Genomic DNA, 20,484 nt, shown 5'->3' on the forward strand with positions numbered 1-20,484 from the left:
CATCCGACTCCCTCGGGAGAGGAGAGCGTAAGCGTCCTCGTCTCCTGCTTAACGGGACGTGCCCTGGAGTGGGCCAACGCAGTGTGGTATGGCCCAGACTCGGCAAGGGATCACTACCCCGAGTTCACCCGCCGTTTCCGGGCTGTGTTCGACCACCCAGCAGAAGGCCGGGCGGCGGGTGAACGGCTGTTCCACCTGCGGCAGGAGACGAGGAGCGCACAGGACTTTGCTCTGGAGTTCCGGACCTTGGCTGCTGGAGCGGGGTGGAACGACAGGGCCCTGATGGACCACTATCGGTGTAGCCTCCGGGAGGACGTCCTCCGTGAGCTAGCCTGTCGGGACACTACCCTCTCACTAGATGAACTAATCGACATGTCCATTCGTCTCGACAACCTGCTGGCTGCGCGTGGGCGTCCAGACAGGGCCCTGTTGGTTCCACCTCCAGGTCCTCCAGCTCCCATCCCTATGGAGCTAGGGGGGGCCGCGTCCAGGGGGACCGGAGGAGGAGGCTCCTCTTGTACCCAGTGTGGTCGGAGAGGACACACTACCGACCGGTGCTGGGGGAGCTCCTCTGGGAATCGGGATGGCAGGCGGAGCACTCCTCGTTCACCTCAGGTGAGTAAGCACCAACCTCACCCAGAGCTCCCTGTTGGTCACATGTTCATTTTAGTAACTTTCCCCTTGTTTTCTCCCTCTTTCCAGCATAAGGCGCTAGTCGATTCAGGCGCAGCTGGAAACTTTATGGATCATGGGCTCGCATTAAGGCTAGGGATTCCCCTGGTGTCGTTGGACCAACCTTTCCCCGTGCACTCCTTAGATAGCCGACCATTAGGGTCAGGACTGGTCAGGGAGGCCACGGTGCCACTGGACATGGTAACGCAAGGGGATCATGGGGAACGGATTAGTCTCTTCCTCATTGATTCTCCTGCATTTCCGGTGGTGCTGGGAATTCCCTGGCTGGCCAATCACAATCCCAATATTTCGTGGAGACAGGGGGCTCTCAGAGGGTGGTCAGAGGAGTGCTCAGGCAGGTGTAAGGGAGTTTCCATCGGTGCGACGACGGTGGAGAGTCCAGACCAGGTTTCCACTGTGCGCATTCCCTCAGAATATGCCGATTTGGCTATCGCCTTCTGTAAAAAGAGGGCGACCCGATTACCACCTCATCGACGAGGGGATTGCGTGATAAATCTCCAGGTAAACGCTGCACTTCCCAGGAGTCACGTGTACCCATTGTCACAGGAGGAGACGTTGGCTATGGAGACATATGTCACGGAATCTCTGAGACAGGGGTACATTCGGCCCTCCATGTCACCCGTCTCCTCGAGTTTCTTTTTTGTGAAGAAAAAGGATGGAGGGTTGCGTCCGTGCATTGATTATCGAGGTCTAAATTCCATCACAGTAGGGTTCAGTTACCCACTACCTCTCATCGCTACGGCGGTGGAATCATTTCACGGCGCGCGTTTTTTCACGAAACTGGACCTCAGGAGCGCTTACAATCTGGTGCGTATCCGGGGAGGAGACGAGTGGAAAACCGCATTCAGTACCACATCGGGCCACTATGAGTACCTCGTCATGCTGTATGGGTTGAAGAATGCTCCAGCCGTCTTTCAATCCTTTGTTGACGAGATTCTCAGGGACCTGCAGGGGCAGGGGGTGGTGGTGTATATTGACGACATCCTGATTTATTCCGCCACCCACGCCACGCATGTCTCCCTGGTGCGCAAGGTGCTTGGGCGACTGCTGGAGAATGACCTGTACGTCAAGGCTGAGAAATGTGAGTTTTTCAAACGAGCCGTTTCCTTCCTGGGGTATCGCATTTCCACCTCGGGGGTGGTGATGGAGGATGACCGCGTTAAAGCGGTGCGTAATTGGCCGACTCCGACCACGGTAAAGGAGGTGCAGCGGTTTTTAGGGTTTGCCAATTACTACCGGAGGTTTATCCGGGGCTTTGGTCAAGTTGCTGCTCCCATTACCTCACTGCTGAAGGGGGGTCCGGCGCGCTTGCGCTGGTCAGCAGAGGCGAACAGAGCGTTCAGTCGCCTGAAGGAGCTGTTTACCGTCGCTCCAGTGCTGGCTCATCCGGATCCCTCTTTGGCATTCGTAGTAGAGGTGGACGCGTCCGAGACTGGGGTGGGGGCCGTGCTATCATAGCGCTCGGGCACGCTCCCCAAACTCCGCCCGTGCGCTGTCTTTTCTAGGAAGCTAGGGCCGGTGGAGCAGAACTATGACGTGGGGGACAGGGAGTTGTTAGCTGTGGTCAAGGCTCTGAAGGTGTGGAGACATTGGCTTGAGGGGGCTAAGCACCCTTTCCTCATCTGGACTGACCACCGTAATCTCGAGTACATCCAGGCAGCTAGGAGACTGAATCCGCGTCAGGCCAGGTGGGCCATGTTCTTTACCCGTTTCCGGTTCACGATCTCTTATCGGCCAGGTTCACAGAACACGAAGGCCGACGCACTGTCCCGCCTATATGACACCGAGGAGAGGGCCATCGATCCGGCTCCCATTCTTCCAGCGTCGTGTTTGGTAGCTCCGGTGGTATGGGAGTTGGACGCGGAGATCGAGCGGGCATTACGGTCGGAACCTGCACCATCACAGTGTCCGGCAGGTGTTCAGTACGTACCGCTTGGTCTCCGTGATCGATTGATTCGATGGGCCCATAATCTCCCCTCTTCGGGTCACCCTGGGATTGAGACGATAGTGCAGAACCTGATGGGGAATTACTGGTGGCCCACCTTGGGTAAGGACGTGCGGTTTTATGTTTCCTCCTGCTCGGTGTGCGCTCAGAGCAAGGCTCCTCGACACCTGCCTAGAAGTAAATTACACCCCCTCCCCGTTCCACAGCGGCCGTGGTCACACTTGTCAGTGGACTTCCTCACTGACCTTCCCGTATCTCAGGGGAACACCACTATCCTGGTCGTTGTGGATCGGTTCTCGAAGTCCTGTCGTCTCATCCCGTTGCCCGGTCTCCCTACGGCTCTGCAGACTGCGGAGGCCCTGTTTACCCATGTCTTCCGGCACTACGGGGTGCCCGAGGACATCGTTTCTGATCGGGGTCCCCAGTTCACGTCCAGAGTTTGGAGGGCGTTCATGGAACGTTTGGGGGTCTCGGTCAGCCTGACCTCGGGATTCCACCCCGAGAGTAATGGGCAGGTGGAGAGGGTGAACCAAGAGGTGGGTAGGTTTCTAAGGACGTATTGCCAGGACCGGCCCAGAGAATGGGCGAGATACGTGCCATGGGCAGAAATAGCCCAAAATTCTCTACGTCACTCATCAACCAACATGTCACCGTTCCAGTGCGTGTTGGGCTACCAGCCGGTCCTGGCTCCATGGCACCAGAGCCAGACCGAGGCTCCTGCGGTGGAGGATTGGGTGCAGCGCTCGAAGGACACTTGGAGAGCCGTCCAAGACGCACTCACAAAGGCGAGTGGACGGCAGAAGAAGAGCGCTGACCAGCACCGCAGTGAGACCCCTGTGTTTGCACCAGGGGATCGAGTCTGGATCTCGGCTAAAAACCTGCCCCTCCGCTTGCCCTGCCGGAAGCTGGGCCCGCAGTGTGTAGGGCCGTTTAAAGTCCTGAGGAGGATAAACGAGGTGTGTTACCGGTTACAACTTCCATCTTACTACCATATTAACCCCTCGTTTCATGTGTCTCTCCTCAGGCCGGTGGTGGCTGGTCCCATGCAGGAAGGTGAGGTGCCGGAGGTTCCTCCCCCCCGCTGGACATTGGGGGGTCCCCGGCGTATAAGATACGCGCCATTCTGGACTCCAGACTTCGGGGGGCCTACAGTACCTCGTCGACTGGGAGGGGTACGGCGCGGAGGAGAGGTGCTGGGTACCCAGGAAGGACATTTTGGACCCCCCACTACTGAGGGAGTTCCACCGCCTTCATGGGGATCGCCCTGCGCCTCGTCCTCCGGGTCGCCCTCGAGGTCGGTGGCGGCGCGCTGCAGGAGCCGCGCGTCAGGAGGGGGGTACTGTCACGAATCCCACTGAAGGTGGCTCCCCTGCCTGCTCGGGCGGCGCTCGGCGGTCGTCGTCACCGACCTACTAGCCGCCGCTGATCCCTTTTTCCTTTTCGTTTGGTATGTCTTATTGTTTGCACCTGTTCCTCATTTGGGTCTTTTGATTTTGGTTATTTAAGCCTGGTTAGCCCGCCCAGTTTTGTGCGGGATTATTTAGCGTCAGGTTGTGTTTTTTGTATTTGGATGTGCTGGCGATCTACTGCTGTTATATTTTATGCATGCTGTGCACCTGTTCTGGGCACGTTGCATTTTTTCCACGCCGTTTGTGTTGGCGTCGATCGTGTTGTGTTTTGTTTAAATAAACACAAAGTTCCTTACCTCTGCTCTCTGCGCCTGACTCCTACCACCACTCCTAGCAACTACTGACATACACTGTATTTCTGATCAATTTGATGTTATTTTAATGGACAAAAAATTTGCTTTTCTTTCAAAAACAATGACATTTCTAAGTGACCCCAAACTTTTGAACGGTAGTGTACATTTTGACAAAATATTTTCACCATGTAGAGTGACATTAGTCATGTCTTGTCATGTTCAGATATTTCTTTTTGTTCTGTCTCCAGCTGCACCCACCCACACAATATCCTTGAGCATCGTTCAGACACATCACATCAAAAACAGAAATAATCTTGGTCCAAAAAAGCAACATATTAGCCATTTATCACAAATTTAACACCATTCATTGCAATACCAAATTGGTCTCTTATTGTGTGGGCTGAAAACGCTTCAGGGAGGGCTCAGTCCAGTGTGGGTTGGCTGCCTTTAAGGCAATCAGTTAAAGCTTAAAAGAAGTTGGCATGTGCGCTTGTTCCCCACCACCACCATTCATGGCTCCCTCCCTGGGTTTGTGTGTGTGTGTATGTGTGTGCTCGACTCCATTCTACAATAACCACCGCCCTGATTCCATCCTCCGTTAACCATCGCCTGACTCCATCCTCCAATAACCACCGCCCTGATTCGATCCTCCGTTAACCATCGCCTGACTCCATCCTACAATAACCACCGCCCTGATTCCATCCTCCAATAACCTCCGCCCGACTCCATCCTACAATAACCACCGCCCTGATTCCATCCTCCAATAACCTCCGCCCGACTCCATCCAACAATAACCTCCGCCTGACTCCATCCTCCAATAACCACCGCCCTGATTCCATCCTCCGTTAACCATCGCCTGACTCCATCCTACAATAACCACCGCCCTGACTCCATCCTCCTATAACCACCGCCCGACTCCATCCTACAATAACTTTTATATGTTTTCGGAAGATGGGCAGGGACTCTGCTGTCCTAGCTTTAGGGGGAATCTTGTTCCACCATTGCCAGGACGTAGAAGAGTTTGGACTGGGCTGAGTGGGAGTTGCCCTCCCGTAGGGGTGGGATGGCCAAAAGACCAGAGGTGGCTGAATTGAGTGATAGGGAGGGATGTAGGGTTTGAGCATAGTCTAAAGGTAGAGGGGCAGTTTGTCTTGCTGCTCCGTAGGCAAGTACCATGGTCTTGTAGTGTGTGCAGAGGAGCAGGATTATTAACTGTGGGTGATGTTAATCTGGATTGGTTGATGACAGTATCTGTTAGGCTGAAAGATATTTGTACAGAACTAAATCTAACCCAGCGGATATCTCAACCAACTCGCCTCAACTTTAAACACCCTGAAAAATCTGCTCTCTTAGATATTATTTTAACAAATGCCCCTCATAAGTTTACAGCCAATGGGATATTTGCTAATGAGTTCAGTGACCATGCCTGCATAAGAGATGATAAACTACCTAAATCTTGCTCATGCATTATTACCCAAAAATATTATTGGAATTTTTATGAACAAAATACTTTGTCTGAGCAGGGGTTGAGTGACTGGTAGGTTATGTCAACTATCACTGACTCAGATCAGGCCCTTATTTTGTTACATTTGCCTGTTTAACTCTGTTGCAGATAAACATGCACCGTACAAAACACTAAGAATAAACGACTAATCTAATCCTTGGCTCACGCATGAATTGTCTGAGAAATTACAGGAAAGAAATGTAGCTTTGAATAAGGCTAGACTGACTGATTCTACGTCTGACAATTACTCCTCTCTACCTCGGTGTGAACAGGAATGATTCATACTACTAAAACCTACAATTGGAAAACAAGACTGTCTTACTAAACTGTCCCATAGCGGTAGAGCATGCTCGCCCCCTGGACGTTGTGTGCTGAAGGTTGTATTTGTTCTGCTGTGTTTTCTAATCACAAACAATTAGTTATTCTTCAATTTGCTGGTGCAATGAGTAAGATGGCTAAGAAAATTACTGAGACGATGATGGCTAAGCCTGGTTCGGGGTGGAGATCATGCCCCCAGTCATACAGTTATAGCATTTCTCTGAAAGATACTCACGATCAATGTGTAGTTTGTCTCGGCATGGAGCACGCTCAGGCAGCCCTGGCTCAAACCAGTCGGTGTGCACATTAAAAAGGTCATTGCTTTGACACATTTCTTGCAGTATTACTTTAGTGCCTTGTTGCAAGCAGGAATATTTGTATTCTGTAAAGCCTTCCTTCTTTTCACTCTGTCAATTAAGTTAGTGTTGTGGAGTAACTACAATGTTGTTGATCCATCCTCAGTTTTCTCCTATCACAGCCATTAAACTCAGTAACTGTTTTAAAGTCACCATTGGCCTCATGGTGAAATCCCTGAGCGGTTTCCTTCCTCTCCGGCAACTGAGTTAGGAAGGACGCCTGTATCTTTGAAGTGCCTGGGGGTATTGATATATAATTCAAAGTGTAATTAATAACTTCACCATGCTCAAAGGGATATTCAATGTCTGCTTTTTTTATATATCGGTATTCGTGGTTGAATCTGTGTTTGAAATTCACTGCTTGACTGATGGATCTTACAGATAAATGTATGTGTGGGGTACAGAGATGAGGTATTTATTCAAGAATCCTGTTGAACACTGTTATTGGACACAGAGTGAGTCAATTCAAAGTATTATGTAACTTGTTAAGCACATGTTTACTTCTGAACTTATTTAGGCTTGCCATAACAAAGCGGTTGAATACTTATTGAATCAAAACATTTCAGCTCTTCGTTTTTAATGAATTTGTAAACTTTGAGGGAAATTGCCGGAGCCCCCTGTGCCCATAAAGGGGCCGGGCTTCATGCAAGCTATACAGTCTCACGGAAGGGCAACATATGTTGGAAGCTTGTCCATGTTTAATGCTGACCCCTCTATATCCCGCATTCCACGGTGTTCAAGGGGTATATCAATCTCCCAGCGTGAGTGTCAAGTTGAGTCACTGTTCACCAGGGGGCACCCCTCTCCCATAGGTGGTTCATTACTGGGATATATTGCTGATTCCTGCCTGTAGCTCACTAGTCCCTATGAAGTCTAGTGATGCAGGTTATGGGATCCATGTTTGTGGCGGGGTTCGAAGGAGCAAGCAGGGTTGGACATGACCAGATATTATCACACAAGCAGTCTCTGGGGTTCATATGAGCCCCAAAATGAGCTGTCGGTCTCCAGCTCAATTCTTTTTATTCCTGGGAATTTGATTCAATACACATTTTTTCTTTGGGTCTATTTTTTATGTGTGCGGTCCAGCGCTGGGTGCCAGCCAGTTATCAGAATCTATCTTACCGCCTAAACCAAGTGAGGCTTGTTGTGACAACAGTACCCTCATGTGGCATGGCCAATCACTGGTCGCCAATCACTGATCGCCAGAGCCCATGTTTCCAAAGTGGGCCACGCTTTAGGCATACCTTGGCACATAAACTTTTTTAAACAGTGTTCACCGGTATTAAAAACCCCTTCAGATGGCACTTCACAGGAGTCTCGCTGTCTGCTCCTACCAATGGCTCGCATGCGCAGTGTCGCCCTGGATCATGTGAACAGTGACGTCAGGCTACCGGCTACAATTTGTTGTGCGTCCCCCAAGCTTCTGCAGTGTCATCACGTCAACGATTCCTGTTAGGCCTCAGTGCCTGTTTTGAGGGAGGAAATATCCTCCCGTCTCCAGAAGCAGGCAATCCGAGTGGTTCCTATGTCGAAGATCCGGGACTGCTGGTACGGCTGGTATTCCTGGTTACGAAAAGGGATGGGACTTTGCTACTGTCCCATATTCAGACTATAAGCTTCATAAGAAAGCAGAAAAAGAGCTGCTGACTACATCTCAGTGCATTCTGTTTCTGGGTCTTGAGCTAGACTCACTCGTGTATCATGCTTTTCTATCCCCATGGAGGGTGTCCGGGTTCCGGCTCTGCTTAGCCAAATTTAGTCTGGGTCACACAGTGTATTTTTGCTAGTGCCTATACCCGGGATGGCTTCTGTGATGGAAGTCGTTACCGTGGGGCTTTTGGTGATATGGCCCTTCCAACGCTGAGTGCTAGACACTCACCTGGACACATCTCACAGCCATATCCGGTCGCTTCGAGTGTCCCTGTCAGTGGCAAGACGGTCGCTTCGGCCCAGTGGTAAGACCCTCTGCTATTGTCAGGACGCTCCCATGGGCTGAGTTGTACCCTGCAAGGAAATCATGACAGATGCATACCCTTGAGTTTTGAGTGCGCTGTACGAAGGCAATTCGAATTGGGGGGTATGGACACTGGTGCGGAGCACACTGCATGTCAATTACCCAGAATATCTGGCGCTCAGCTGCTTCCCCCTGTTTGTCGGGCCGGCATGTGCCTGTCAGAACCGACTATGTCAGTGGTGGCATGCATCAACAGCTGAGGAGAGACTCTGTCTTTCTCCCTCCTAACCTTGGCTCGCTCTGTATTGCTGGGGAGCAGTGTGCACATGCTGACTCAACTCGGGTGCAGATGCAGATCTTCACGGGAGTCTCACTGTCTGCTCCGGCCCTCTCTCAGGTATGGGACAGGCTCTCCCAGCTATGGGTCTATTTTTCTTGATGAGGAACCCGAATGCGCTGTTGGGAATGGATGCTCTGGCACTGTGGAGACATTGTGTGCCTTTAAGCCTCGGAGTCGATGGATCTGAATATCCTCTCCTACAAAACTCTCCTCCAAAACTCTCCTCCACGCATTATCTGTACACCCTTCCTGTACTCAGTTCGCGCCGGGTAACTCTAAGGTGAAATGGCATCCCAATGTGGCATTCTCCCCAAAGGCCATGGCTATGTCCTACAGGTCCTTAGCTTTAGAGCTATTTCCCTTTTTGCCACCTCCTTTTGCTTCTGAAGAGTAACAGTGGTTACATGCCCTGTGCGAGTGTTACGCATGTACGTTGAACGGAACTGGTATTTCCGGTTACGTGACCAACTTTTTGTCTGTTTTGCTAATCCAGGTCGGCAGGGTGCTCTCTAAGCAGTGTCTCTCCCACTGGATTGTGGAGGCATGTTGTGAAGGCACATCTCCCAGGCATATAGCAGCAAGGAGCGGTGTACGCACCCACTCCACCAGGGGTCTGGCAGCGTCTTGGGCATTGTTTAAAGGGATGACAATAAAAGATATTTGTGCTGCGGCGAGTTGGGCATAACTACACACTTTTGTGAGGTTTTATCACTTGGATGTCACTCCTCCCAGTATAGTACACAGTGTGCTTACGGCTGAGACAGGGGAAAGTCACTTGGCGGCCCGCCGTGTGCACAATACCTAGACTGCCGGATCTGGCGGGGCCAGGTCTGGGTGGTCCGCCATGGGCCGTTTCATTTAATATCCATTGGGGTCGTCTTGGTGTATGTTGTACCGAAGTTGACTGACTAAAAGGGAATATAATGTTATGACTATAACTACTGTTCCCTGAAGGAGGGCAACAAGGTAGAACATTCACCAAGCCGATCCCAACGGATACTAAATGAAACCCACACCGCCCGTTCCTGGGCTTGGTGAAGACCAGTATCAAATTCAAGGAATGAATCCGAGCCTCATGCTTATCACCTGTGGAAGGCGGGGCTTCCAATGAGGCACGGATTTCATTGGTCTTGTCAGGCGTGATTGTAGATCCTTCAACCTAAGTCGCGAGAGTGCGACTCTCCATAATATGTTCCCGTTCAAATGCACTTAAATGTTTTGTCTTGCCCATTCACCCTCTGAATGGCATACATGTATACACACAATCCATGACTCAGTTGTCTCAAGGCTTAAACAATTCTTCTTTAACCTGTCTCCTCTCCTTCAACTACACTGATTGAAGTGGATTTAACATTATTTTATCAATAAGGGATCATCGTTTTCACCTGGATTCACCTATTCAGTTTATGTCATGGAAAGGTCCCGCTTGTCACCACAAAGTTTGGTAAATCCTCCTTAGTTTTAACGTACCACAGTTATTGAATACCTTACAAAACAAATTACACCTGGATTCCCTGGTGCCGATAGGGCAGTTTAAAACCCTGTTGTTAAATTAGTTTACTGAAGTGTGATATTGTTACAATTGATTATTATAACTTCTAATAACCTGATGTTAAATATTTAGCTGTCTTGGATTATTAGCATTTTTTGCTGTATTGATGTAATTTTTATCCTCAAGGCACCGTTGTAAATGAGACACCAGTATACAAATGTTATAATAATAATAACCGCCAACCCCACTCCATCCTCCAATAACCACCACCAGACTCCAGACTCCATCCTCCAATAACCACCACCAGACTCCATCCTCCAATAACCACCACCAGACTCCATCCTCCAATAACCACCACCAGACTCCATCCTACAATAACCACCACCAGACTCCATCCTCCAATAACCACCACCCTGACTCCATCCTCCAATAACCACCACCAGACTCCATCCTCCAATAATCACCACCCTGACTCCATCCTCCAATAACCACCACCAGACTCCATCCTCCAATAATCACCACCCTGACTCCATCCTCCAATAACCGTCACCCTGACTCCATCCTCCAATAACCACCACCCTGACTCCATCCTCCAATAATCACCACCCTGACTCCATCCTCCAATAACCACCACCAGACTCCATCCTCCAATAATCACCACCAGACTCCATCCTCCAATAACCACCACCAGACTCCATCCTCCAATAACCACCGCCTGACTCCATCCTACAATAACCACCGCCTGACTCCATCCTACAATAACCACCACCAGACTCCATCCTCCAATAACCACCACCAGACTCCATCCTCCAATAACCACCACCAGACTCCATCCTCCAATAACCACCACCAGACTCCATCCTCCAATAATCACCACCCTGACTCCATCCTCCAATAACCACCACCCTGACTCCATCCTCCAATAACCACCACCCTGACTCCATCCTCCAATAACCACCACCCTGACTCCATCCTCCAATAATCACCACCCTGACTCCATCCTCCAATAACCACCACCAGACTCCATCCTCCAATAATCACCACCAGACTCCATCCTCCAATAACCACCACCAGACTCCATCCTCCAATAACCACCACCCTGACTCCATCCTCCAATAACCACCAGCCTGACTCCATCCTCCAATAACCACCACCCTGACTCCATCCTCCAATAACCACCACCCTGACTCCATCCTCCAATAATCACCACCCTGACTCCATCCTCCAATAACCACCACCAGACTCCATCCTCCAATAATCACCACCAGACTCCATCCTCCAATAACCACCACCAGACTCCATCCTCCAATAACCACCACCCTGACTCCATCCTCCAATAACCACCACCAGACTCCATCCTCCAATAACCACCACCAGACTCCATCCTCCAATAACCACCAGACTCCATCCTCCAATAACCGTCACCAGACTCCATCCTCCAATAACCGTCACCCCGACTCCATCCTCCAATAACCACCACCATGACTCCATCCTCCAATAACCGCCACCCTGACTCCATCCTCCAATAACCACCACCCTGACTCCATCCTCCAATAACCACCACCAGACTCCATCCTCCAATAATCACTGCCTGACTCCATCCTCCAATAACCACCACCAGACTCCATCCTCCAATAATCACCGCCTGACTACATCCTCCAATAACCACCACCCTGACTCCATCCTCCAATAATCACCGCCTGACTACATCCTCCAATAATCACCGCCTGACTCCATCCTACAATAACCACCACCAGACTCCATCCTCCAATAATCACCGCCTGACTACATCCTCCAATAACCACCACCCTGACTCCATCCTCCAATAATCACCGCCTGACTACATCCTCCAATAATCACCGCCTGACTCCATCCTACAATAACCACCACCAGACTCCATCCTCCAATAATCACCGCCTGACTACATCCTCCAATAACCACCACCCTGACTCCATCCTCCAATAACCACCACCCTGACTCCATCCTCCAATAATCACCGCCTGACTCCATCCTACAATAACCACTGTCCGACTACATCCTCCAATAACCTCTCTGGGGTATGTGGGACGCTATTCAACAGCCAGTGAAATAGCAGGGCAGCAAATTCAAAACAACAAAAATCTCATAATTTAAATTTCTCAAACATACAAGTATTATACCCCATTTTAAAAATACACTTCTCGTTAATCCAGCCACATTGTCTGATTTCAAAAAGGCTTTACGGCGAAAGCATAACATTAGATTATGTTAGGAGAGCGCCGAGACAAGAAAAATCACACAGCCATTTTCCAAGCAAGAAGAGGCGTCACAAAAACCAGAAATACAGCTAAAATTAATCACTAACCTTTGATGATCTTCATCAGATGGTTCATGTTCATGTTACACAATACATGTATATTTTGCTCGATAAAGTTCATATTTATATCCAAAAACCCCATTTTACATTGGCGTGTATTGTTCAGAAATGTTTTGCCTCCAAAACCTCCGGTGAATGAGCACATCAATTTACAGAAATACTCATCATAAATGTTGATAAAATATTCAACTCTGATTCAAAGAATTATAGATACACTTCTCCTTAATGCAACCGTTGTGTCAGATTTCAAAAAAGCTTTACAGCGAAAGCACACTTTGAAATAATCTGAGTACGGCGCTCAGTCACAAAGCCAAACCCGCCATTTTGTGGAGTCAACAAAACTCAGAAATTACATTATAAATATTCACTTACCTTAGATGATCTTCATCGGAATGCACTCCCAGGAATCCCAGTTCCACAAGAAATGTTCATTTGTTTCGATAAAGTCCATCCTTTATGTCCAAATACCTCCTTTTTGTTCGCGCGTTCAGTCGAGTTATCCAAATCCACTGTGCTTGCGCAGTTAGTTCAGACGAATAGTCAAAAAAGTTATATTACAGTTCGTAGAAACATGTCAAACGATGTATAGAATCAATCTTTAGGATGTTTTTATCATAAATCTTCCATAATATTCCAACCGGATGATTCCTTTGTCTTCAAAACAGAAAAGGAACACAGCTAACTCTCATGGGTGCGCACGCCACTGAGCTCATGTCATTTTCTCACTCATCTACTTCCAGGAGCTCTTATTCTCTCCCTAGTCACAGTAGAAGCATGAAACAACGTTCTAAAGACTTGACATCTAGTGGAAGCCTTAGGAAGTGCAAAATGAACTCTAAGTCACTGTATACTGTATAGGCAATCACTTGAAAAACTACAAACCTCAGATTTCCACACTTCCTGGTTTGATTTTTCTCAGGTTTTGCCTGCCATATGAGTTCTGTTATACTCACAGACATCATTCAAACAGTTTTAGAAACTTCAGAGTGTTTTCTATCCAAATCTACTAATAATATGCATATCCTACCTTCTGAGCCTGAGTAGCAGGCAGTTTACTACGGGCATGCCTTTCATCCGGACGTCAAAATACTGCCCCCTACCCTAGAGAAGATAACCACTGTCCAACTCCATCCTCCAATAACCACCGCCCGACTCCATCCTACAATAACCACAGCCCCAACTCCAATTGTAATGGTCACACGAGCCGAATACAACAGGTGTAGACTTTACAGTGAAATGCTTACTTACGAGTGAAGGGTTAAAAAGTAAGACAAATATTTGCCAAATAAAAAAGGAAATAGTCACACAATAAAAACAATAATGAGGCTGTATACAAGGAGCACCAGTAAAGAGTCAATGTGCAGGGGTACGAGGTAGTTGAGGTAACTGAGGTTATACATTACGTACATGTTGGTAGGGGTGTGTGTGTGTGTGTGTGTGTGTGTGTGTGTGTGTGTGTGTGTGTGTGTGTGTGTGTGTGTGTGTGTGTGTGTGTGTGTGTGTGTGTGTGTGTGTGTGTGTGTGTGTGTGTGTGTGTGTGTGTGTGTGTGTGTAGAGTCTAGTGAGTGTGCATGGAGCCAGTACAAGGGAGTCAGTGCAAAACAATTAAGATAAATAATAAAGGGCGTCAATGTAAATTGTCCAGGTAGCCATTTTATTAACTGTTCAGCAGTCTTATGGCGTGGGAGTGGAAGCTGTTCAGGTACCTTTTGGTCACAGACTTGGCGCTCCAGTACGGCTTGCCAAGCAGTAGAGGTGGCTGGAGTCTTTGACAGTTTTTAGAGCCTTCCTCTGACACCGCATGGTATACAGCTCCTGGATGGCAGGGAGTTCGGCCCAAGTGATGTACTGGGCCGTATTCACAACACTCTGTAGCGCCTTGCGGTCGTATGCCGAGCAGTTGCCATGCCAAGCGGTGATGCAGCCAGTCAAGACGCTCTCAATGGCGCAGCTGTAGAACTTTCTGAGGATCTGAGTGCCCATGCCAAATCTTTTCAATAGAAAAGGGCCCATGACAAATCCTACAACAACCACCACCCCGACTCCATCCTACAATAACCACTGCCGACTCCACCACATCCCATCCCATTTACACCATCAATTAAGAGCACGTAAGGAAAGAGCGAGCCCAATATCAGTAGCAGGATATACAGTATCCATGACCTACAGAATAGAGTCTGTAGTCTGTGGTCCAGTGTCAGAGGGAAGCATTTGAGTCAGTGGACAGACAGACAAGACTTTCCAGTGGATACCTGACTGACCTATCAGCCCTGTGTCACCCATCCTCAGGCCATCTGCTCCAATACTTCAAGGGCTCTGCATTTATTAGCATGCCATTACACTTCACTGTATACACAGGGAGGTTAGGGAGAGGGAGCAGGAGGAGAGGAGGGAGGAATAAATGCAGGTAGTGAAGGCAGGGGCTTATTCCCCCTTGTCCGCTTTCCCGTCAATGTATATTGTTGTGCATATGGGACTTGTTTTGCCATAATTACACTGGTGCATTGAGGTTTCCACTTGAATGTTGGGAGTAGTGTCATGTAACAATCAAGGCAATAGGGGACAATGTGCCAAATGTTAACTTGAGGGGGGTTCTCACCTCAATAATAAATATCCAATTGGACATGGAAGGCTGGGAAGGGAAGCGTGACACTTATGGCTGTGTGTGTATATGACTAGGGGAGGGGAAGAGGGATTGTGTCCATCTATTTTTGTCATGAATCAAATTCATTAATTCATAGCTCTTTGAACCTGGATTTTTCTTGCTTATTTTATTTTAGATACACATGGAAAAACATTGTCCATAATTACAATTCTGAAAGAAACAGAAGGGGGGATGGAGGGAGGGAGATAAGTATGAGTAGATTAAAGGGATGTCTCACAAATTAGTCATGCAGCCAGTATGCCACGAAGTGACAAAATGAGATGGCACCCTGGGTGTCCTCTCCTCACCATGTAGGGTGTTAACAAAAGGAACTTCACATGCAGAGCAGAAAGCAGAGTAGACGGGAGTCTCACAATTGGACTGTAACGAGAAAAATTCACATCCAAGTCCATCTTCGATCGAAACAGCAGGAAGTCAAAGGCAGCCAGTTTTGCCTTCTGCTGGAACACAGTTCCACTTAAACTTCCCAGACCCACCAGCCACCACTACACAAAGAGATAAAGAAGGAGAAAATAAACTGTTAGGTTTTGTCTGTATACACAAAAGTGTTGGTATATTTTTCTGGGAAAACCCCAGAATGGGAATAAAAATACTATATTTTGTATTGAATTGTATTGTTGTATTTTGCTACATAGCACTGCATCTCAACTACAAGCATTATGCAGAGTGGAAGTAGCGTATGTCATGGCACTGAAAGCTGTGGCTATACTGACTCGCTCAGCTGTAGCATTGCTCTGAACATACAGTGAATTCACATTTGAAAAAAGATATGATAAAGAAGATCCAGTAAGAGTCACTTTTCATAAATCTCTGTCAACCAGATCCCTTATCATATTTCAACATATAGTATAGCTTTCATGGAGAGTGGCTGCTTTGTTGTACGGTGGAGTATAAGGAGATGAGATATGGGCCGGGTGTTGGTGGCATCTTCTGGTCGAGATCTATGTGGCACACACTCCTCCAGACCTTCTGACGTTTGTTGTCTTGGTTTGCTCTGAGCAGGTGTGAAGAATAATTAACGGATAACAGCCAGAGAAGAAGGCTGTACGGTCTCATTACAGTACGCTTTGGTGCAATTTTCACAAGTATGTTTTAAATTGTAACAACTCTTTGTACAAAAGGCAGTTGTTTTAAAACTCTAAGAACATTTTCAATTGATAAAGTACAACACATGAAATCATACAGTCACTTTTTCACCAAATGTAATCAGTGTTTCATCTACAAATACAATGCTCACATTACTTTTGATATGATTCTCTTCTATTTTGTTAAACCCACATCAACACCATCATCCCAAACCCTGGGACTGAACCCTGAGACTAAAGGAAAACACTTAAATGAGCAGGTGTGTCCAAACTTTTGAGTGGTACTGCACTGTATGTATTTTTTGCTTTGGATTAACTCGTTGTTAAAATAAGTGAATTAAAAACATATAATTATGTTGTATTTTGGTGGTTAAACCAATGTACTCACAGTAAACACATTAGTTAACATATTTTGGATCAATGGTTGTGTGATAAATGGTTGTGTGGTGAAAGACGTCTACAAACAAAATGAATGCACAATGAAAGGTTTTCAATATAGGACTCACTGCGTTTCAAGTGTTGCCAATTTAGAGTATTGTATGAAGAGTTTTGAAAATTCACAACATACTTTTGAAAGTAGTACCAAAGGGATATAAAAAAACTGTAATGACTATGGATCTGGTCTGTACCTCATTGAACAGACTCTCTTCCACGTTCATCTGACAGTTTCTGTAGGATATTTATATTGTAACATGTGCATTAAATATGTAAAACCCTATGTCAAATTACAATTCAATATAAGCTCTAGTAGAGACATATCACTCATGAAAAAATGTCAGTTTCTCCAATAAAATCATAGAGATTTGAACTAGAAGTTGTGTTGTGTAGTTCTAATCTAAACAGTATCATTCATTCAGAGCGTCAGGAAAAGGGGACATGCTGCTGGTCTGCTGGTCAGGGAGAGTGATCAGCAGGTGTTCCTCCAGTGAGGGAGATAAAGCGATGAGGCTCTGAACTGAAAAGCCCCTAAAGGCCAGAGGTACAGGACTCTGTCTCCTGGCTGTCTGAGCCCTAATCTGCTTTCCTCCCTTTCAGCAGGGCTCCAACACGAGGAGCCCCACTGATGCAGGTTGATGTTTTTGTCATGATTCTTGCCCTGGAGGCAGAACTGAACGATTTCCGCTAGAAGGACCAGCTGCGGAATCAAAATGGGCTATATCGTAAAAATTCCTCGAAACAAAAATGTGCTTTTTGTTCTTAATTTAAGGTTGGTGTTAGGCATTAGGGTTAGCAGTGTAAAGTTAGGGTTAAGGTTGGGGTTAGGTTAAAAGTCAGATTTTATGACTGCTAGTGACCGCTCTACAGAGCTGCCTCCAGGGCAAGATTCATTACAATAATTGACAAGCTGCTCCACAGATGCACATACACAGGGACACTTAGTGTATGCACTGAGCCAGAGATACCTGCACACAAACATATCAACAAACCCAGAGAAACCATGCAGACAAAAAGACACGGATTCTGTCTCAAAGATGGCCGCCGCTGTATGGTGTCTGTAAACATTCAAACTGTTCACAATTGTGAATATTCTCTCTTTTATTCCTCATTCTCTCTCTTACACACACACACACACATACAAACTAAAAGCTAATACACACACACACACACACACACACACACACACACACACACACACACACACACACACACACACACACACACACACACACACACACACACACACACACACACACACACACACACAGCTGGCTGGTAAGTAGAGGGCTTGCCACAGTGCCAGCTGTACCGTTGCAGCAGCCAACCTAGGATCCAGCCAACCATAGGATGAATGGTGCCAGGCAACCCAGGGAGCACATTGAGAGGGGGGCCATTCATACCTCAGTGGGGAGGGGAGGGGAGGGGAGAGGAGGAGGAAGGAGCCAGGGCTGCTCTGGGATCAGCGTGGAGGATCCTCCCACAAAGACACAGATGGGCGACTTCAGCTGGAGCTCTGCACCAAGAATAGTCATGCTGCATCTGGAATAATAGCGTGATCAGTTTCCTGGTCACAGCAGAGCCACAGAGGACCTGCCCTTTGAGTCTCACCCATATCCCAGGGCTAAGAACATATGTATCTCTTTTTATTGACCCATTGGGCATGGTAACACACTGTGTTGTTAGAAACAAAGACAGAGGTCAGGACACTTCCTCATTGGTCAAAATGCAAGAACATTATTCAGAAAAAGGTTCAATCCTCTAGAGAATGTTTAGAAAAATGTGTGCATATTTCCAACCACTGTATGTTTGCATAACCTGATTTATTTATATTTGAATGTGACTGTAATGACATGAAATCTTTAAACTATGAAATATTAGCAATATTACAATTTTATTAGTATTAGCTGTAATTTATAAATGACACCATACAGGGTTTTATATAGAACCATTTTGTTCAGTGAAGAAATCTTAGGGCTATTTATTTGGTTCGGTGAACAAGATCCCCTAGGGTTCTGATCAGATAACCTCACAAAATACTTTTATAGTCAGTATAACATTTAGGGGTGCCATATATGAAGCAAGGGATAGAACCCTTTTTGGTTCTACAGTTGAATTCGGAAGTTTACATACACTTAGGTTGGAGTCATTAAAACTCGTTTTTCAACCACTCCACAAGTTTCTTGTTAACAAACTATAGTTTTGGCAAGTCGGTTAGGACATCTACTTTGTGCATGACACAAGTAATTTTTCCAACAATTGTTTACAGACAGATTATTTCACTTATAATTCACTGTATCACAATTCCAGTGGGTCAGAAGTTTGCATACTCTAAGTTGACTGTGCCTTTAAACAGCTTGGAAAATTCCAGAAAATGATGTCATGGCTTTAGAAGCTTCGGATAGGCTAATTGACATCATTTGAGGCAATTGGAGGTGTACCTGTGGATGTATTTCAAGGCCTACCTTCAAACTCAGTGCCTCTTTGCTTGACATCATGAGAAAATCAAAAGAAATCAGCCAAGACCTCAGAAAACAAATTGTAGACCTCCACAAGTCTGGTTCATCCTTGGGAGCAATTTTCAAACGCCTGAAGGTACCACGTTCATCTGTACAAACAATAGTACGCAAGTATAAACACCATGGGACCACGCAGCCGTCATACCGCGTCATACCGCTCTGTCTCCTAGAGATGAACACACTTTGGTGCGAAAAGTGCCATCATGAGGAGGGAAAATTATGTGGATATATTAAAGCAACATCTCAAGACATAAGTCAGGAAGTTAAAACTTGGTCGCAAATGGGTCTCCCAAATGGACAATGACCCCAAGCATACTTCCAAAGTTGTGGAAAAATGACTTAAAGACAACAAAGGCAAGGTATTGGAGTGGCCATCACAAAGCCCTGACTCAATTCTATAGAAAATTTGTGGGCAGAACTGAAAAAGTGTGTGCAAGCAAGGAGGCCTACAAACCAGACTCAGTTACACCAGCTCTGTCAGGAGTGATGAAAGAAAAGGAAAAAAGCTGAAATAAATTATTCTCTCTACTACTATTCTGACATTTCACATTCTTAAAATAAAGTGGTGATCCTAACTGACAGAGAATTTTTACTAGGATTAAATGTCAGGAATTGTGAAAAACTGAGTTTAAATGTATTTGGCTAAGGTGTATGTACATTTCCGACTTCAACTATATATAGCAGTATATTGTTTTACCTGACGCTCTAGAGACACCAACATGAAAAAATATACATGAAAAATACCTTGATCATGTGTAGTACTTACTATAGAATGTTCAGGTCAACTTTCAGATCAACTTTATTATCTCACCAGGGTGAAATTCATTTGGCCATGTGCTTAAATAGACGGCACATAAAACATGAAAACACAGAAACTACACAATCAAATTAATAGTGCTATAGATACACATTTAAAGTGAAAGTGCAATATGCTGTATACTCGAGGGACCAACAGACTATCCATTATACAGCCTAATGGCTGTTGGAGTCCCCATATCTATCTGGTTGGATTTTCTTTTGAAGAAGTCTCTTTCCCCTTGTCCGGCTGCTGCTGTGACTGAGTTTTGAGTGAAGGGGTACTGTCCTGCAAAATGCTTTCAAGTTTTAGGAGGATGAGTTT

This window comes from Salmo salar, chromosome ssa15, assembly GCF_905237065.1.
Source record: "Salmo salar chromosome ssa15, Ssal_v3.1, whole genome shotgun sequence".
In the NCBI taxonomy this organism is placed as follows: domain Eukaryota; kingdom Metazoa; phylum Chordata; class Actinopteri; order Salmoniformes; family Salmonidae; genus Salmo; species Salmo salar.